This window comes from Scomber japonicus, chromosome 6, assembly GCF_027409825.1.
Source record: "Scomber japonicus isolate fScoJap1 chromosome 6, fScoJap1.pri, whole genome shotgun sequence".
In the NCBI taxonomy this organism is placed as follows: Eukaryota; Metazoa; Chordata; class Actinopteri; order Scombriformes; family Scombridae; genus Scomber; species Scomber japonicus.
In genome coordinates this window covers 6,784,565-6,789,519 of record NC_070583.1, presented here as the reverse complement: position 1 = coordinate 6,789,519, position 4,955 = coordinate 6,784,565, and the positions used below count along the sequence as shown (strand labels likewise).

General features: G+C 37.1%; 1 long non-coding RNA gene across 1 annotated transcript; it reads left to right on the top strand.

Moving 5' to 3' along the window:
• On the top strand, positions 1-2,467 carry LOC128360229 (uncharacterized). The gene is made up of 3 exons (XR_008321481.1): positions 1-120; positions 205-246; positions 972-2,467. It is a non-coding gene; the product is annotated as an uncharacterized LOC128360229 (long non-coding RNA).
• Positions 2,468-4,955: the final 2,488 nt, after the last annotated feature.

The window sequence follows — 4,955 nt, the reverse complement described above, 5'->3', positions numbered from 1 at the left end:
GTGTTTGTTTGCAGCTGAAGAAAGATGAAGATAAGATATACAGTGTGACACTAGAGGAGGACGTGCAGGTCAGGAACCTGAAACCAGCTGTGGTCAAAGTGTACGATTACTACCAAACAAGTAAGAACCTCATCAAGTTTCTAAATATGAAGTTCTATGTGTTGTGTCTGTTTTATTCTAATGGGTTTCTGATCATGTTTGCAGGTGATGAGGCGGTCACTGACTACACCTCCCCCTGTGCAGAGAGTATGTAACATTTCTTCATTTTATTCATACCACATTCAGAGTTTCATCACAACACTGTGGGCCAAATTGACTAAAGGTGTGTGAGGTTTTGTGCAGGTTAAATTAAAAGAAAAGCAGCAGTGTGTTTGGGCTCATGTTAAGATGCATTTATTATAAGGTGTTCCTGTTCAGACACACAAAATATACTTCTGATGTTTTACTGTGGCAGGAAAAAGCTTCACAAATATGAATATCTGGGAGAAAAAATTTGACGTTCCAAAAGTAACTACTCTTCAACCAATAATCCAAGTTCAACATCAGCTCTTTCTTTAACTGCACTTTACACAAAGCACATGAACCACAGCTGAGCTCCTATACAGCTGTGTTCTCAGTAAATATCCTGACCTGCTATATTAAAAAGATGCACCCCTGATGGTAATATGTGACAGGATTAGTCAAAGAAAATGGAATGAACAGAAATATCAGCTACATTATGAGACTGTTGTTTTTAAATTATAGTAATATGTGGTATAAATTGACTGGTTTTAAATGATCATATTGTATATTAAGAGGTGATTCTTTATTTATTTTTTGTGATATCATACTTTTCCAAAACTCACTTTATCCCTTTTTTATATAACACAATTTAAATCAAAGTTTGATCAAATTTCTCAAGCAGTGTGAGTGTGTGAGTGTGTGAGTGTGTGTGTGTAGATAATTGAACAGTGTGTTGTTCTGTCTTACAGGTGACACCATCAACGAGCTGTAAAATCCTGCAGAGCCCCAAGTGACTGGACTTCTTTCACGTTCCCGCCTGGAAGAATCGCTGCGTCAAAGAAACATCCTGATGTTTATTTTCTTCTTCTTAGACTGTTTCTTAGATTTTACTTCTTTTTTTTAATTTTTTCTTTTTTTCTTTTTTCTTTTTTACTGCTTTTAAACTTTTTAGTCGTGTTATAATGTGAGTGAGTCCCACTTTATGTGTAATTTTAGGACAAAATTTTTACTTTTTTTGTGATTGTCTTGTTGCTGTTACATGCCCCCCCTCCTCCTTTTAGTGAGTGTCAGTAATGTAGCAATAACCAGTCAGCGTTCAGTAATCACTGCTGCGTCTCTCTCAACACTGGAACCTTCATTCTTTTAACCCGCCGAGCTCAAGAAACAGACGAAAAACTCTAACAGTTCTGTTTTTTTAATAGATTTGACAAAATCCATATAATTCATACGTGAAGGTGACGCATGAGACATACAGGGTACCAATAACACAGTATGGTCTGAGTATTGATTGACTGCGAGTGTCTGTGTGTGTGTGTGTGTGAAACAGGATCTATTTTCTAAAAAAAAACAAGTCTCACGAGTGCTAGGTGAATCATAGTGTGTGTGTGTGTGTGTGTGTGTGTGTGTTCTGCTGTACCAGTAAAAAAAGAAAAAGGTAGATTGATACATCACTACCATACAATTTGAAATGTAACTGACAATAAAATTTTCTAAAATGACAAAAATAAGTAAAAACTGTACTTCTTTTTCATACCGTTTCATTTTCAATAGTATTTTTTTCATTTAGGCATCCTCTCTACAGTATATTTAGTTTCCTTTCTTTTCAACATAGATAACAACAGTAATGTATATACCATCTACTATCAACAGACATGATTTAACAGCCTTGCCAGTGTTGAATAGTTTGGTTTGCACATGTTAAATGTGCAGGGGGAGTAAAAGGCAAGGGGGACATAATATATTAAGGTCTTTTAACTAGTCTTCTACTTCTTTTTTCTTTTCTTTTTTAAAAGAAGTAAACATGTCACTATCTCAGGCACCACGACCATAAATTATCATCACTTGACCGACACATGAAACTAAACAACAGTTCCACATGCTCCGAATATCACAGCGTAGTTTGTCGTCCTCTCTGCTCCCTGCGGGAACAGTTCAACTAAACAACAACAAAAAAAAGTCTCCCGTTATCCGTTAACTACAAACTGTCACGTTCACGGTTTAGATGAATAGATTCACAATGTGATGATGGACACGCCCGAGCACTTTACAGTCTGTTTTTAAAGCTCGAGACATTTCTTTAACCGTCCTCATGCGTTCAGGCCTCAGGTCACAGCGGGGATTCACCCTCCACTACTGAATGTACAAAATATTACACACATTTTTCATGAGCTGAAGTTTCCAAAATCAAAATTTCAGCTGGTTTTGAGATTGAATTTCCTGTTTTCTGATTGGTGCATGTGTAAGGGAGAATTTAGGAAGACAGATTTAAAAAAAAAAAAAAGAAAAAAAAAAGGCGTAAATCAAAGCAGCAGATATTTCAACTTAAAGTCCCTGTTTTGGGTCAGGATCACTAGATAATACAATTCCCATGATGCCAACAACTGCCCCCAGTTGTAAAGCAGGCTTTCTATTATGAACTGGTAGTAACTCTTTGACATGTGCAATAATATGTTCAATAAAAAGACAAAACAAAAAGTATTCAAGCTCAAGCCAGGATAACCCTGAAGTCCTGGAGAAGACATTTAAAAACAAGCTGTGATTTTCCCCCACAATTACTAGAATGACTGACATGTAAAATAAATGCACATTCAGACTTGAGTGACGACAGTAAACCAGCTGATCCCCAGTGTGCTCCGAGCCTTTAGGCGGGCGTCCTCATTGTGAAGTAGAAAACATGCAGATCTGTCCACAAACCAAAAATGCATTCATACGATCGTAGCCTTCCAGCGAGGCTGTGTTTGGACTCATCAGTAACACACAGTCAAGGCACAGTTCTGAATTGCATTAGTCCGTATTGTTGATCCTGCGTGGTCCTGTGTCCATGTGGTCTCTCTCTCTCTCTCTGCAGCGCCCCCTCGTGGCTGTGGCTTTAGGCTGGCAGTGACGATGGCTGCTTCCCCCGCTGTGTAGTCGCATCATCATGTTAGCTAAAGCCTTACTTGGCAAATAGATGAGTTTGTGTCTATCGTTGGCAACATGACAGCAATATTCAGACAGTGAGATATTCACGTTCACATTTTCACAAATACACTGAAGATATGGCAGCTATGGTTCAACCAATATACACATTTATGATTTATATCACCACATCACTGACCTTGCTGGCTAGCTGCTTAAAAATACCAATGGACTCATTTTAAATCCTTTGTATGTTTATTATTTGTTAATTGTGGGAAATTATTTTTTTTAGCATCTTACCCCCAACTTATATGAAAAGATTCATCATAATTGAATCTCTGTGTCTGTATCTAGCACAGAGATTAAAAGAAAAGAAATACAGATAAAGTACTTAAAGAAGTCATAAGTGAAGTAAATATCCACACTTATTCATTCCCAATAGTTTGGTAGGAACATTGGTACAACTGTCATGTCTGCGTGCTAAATATGAAGCTACAAAACGATTCGCTTAGGCTAGCATAGAAACTAAAAACAGAAGAGAAAAGCTAGCTTGACTCTGTCCAAATGTAAGCTAGTTAGCTATTGGTGTGTTCCAGTTCAAGCACTTGGAAGTAGGCATTTCCCAAGATATTTGGAGTTCCCAATTGGAAATTTAGTAATAGTTTGTTAGCAGTTTTGTCTTATTTGTGTCTCATCACAACACAAATCAGTCGTACACACAACACTGTCCAACTTCTATCTGTGGACATGTTGCTCTGATGTTTGTATGCATAAAATACATGTTTATCACTTGGTATTGTTATCAATGGCTAACTGGGCTAGAACTGGTTTCTGACTTCTAAACTGGAACGATTCAAACTGGGTTGTGACGTCATTCCCAGCTGCTACTTCCAAGTTACGAGGTAAATGGAACGCAACGTTCAAAACAAAGCCAGGCTAGCCATTTAGTTTCCCACCTCGCTTCCAGTCATTAAGCTAAGCTAGGCTAGCTGTAGCACCATATTTAGTGTACTAATTCGAGAGTGGGATTGTTAGCTAGAAAATAAGTGTACTGTACCTCCCAAAATGTTAAACTATTTCTTACAAATATACACATACTTTAAGTATTTTATCAAGGGCATAGTGAAATGTTTTATTCATCCAAATATAGCAAAAAACTGCAGCTTCTTGGCTTTTTTCAGTGTGACTTTCAAACGTTATATTGGTGGAACCACAGTGAGAACTGCTGAGTGAACTCCTGAGCTGAGGTGGGTCTAATAAAACACTTCCAGTTTACTTTGGTAAGCCTACATGTGAAGTCATATGTACGAGGATGCTGCTGTGGATACCATAATGTTCTGTATATATACTGCACTTGATTTAGTGTTAGTCTGACAGCAGCTGTGAGGTGAAGTGACTGTTGACTGTCTGATTTCTGTTATTTCTCACACTTATACATTTGGAATATGAATTGAATATTTTTTTCAGGTATTTCAAAAAAATGATTTGACTGATCTTTTCTTTTTTTTTTTTTTAACTCTTTCTGTCTAAACTGAGCACAGTCATGATGGAACACTCCAACAAAACATTGGCATTATGTCATTTGGCAAATTGTTTTTCTATAATGAGTAAAAAAAAAAAAAGAAAGAAAAAAAAAGAGAAAGGAAACAAATAATACAAAAGGTTCAACAAACAATAACTACAATATCTCCATTTGGCAATATAGAAAGGCTTTTTAAAAGTCTTTGACAGGTATACATTTTGGTTTATATACAGGTGTGTGTGTGTGTGTGTGTGTGTGTATGTGTGTGTGTGTGAGAGAGAGAGTGTGTGTATGTGTGTGTGTCCTTCAAGGG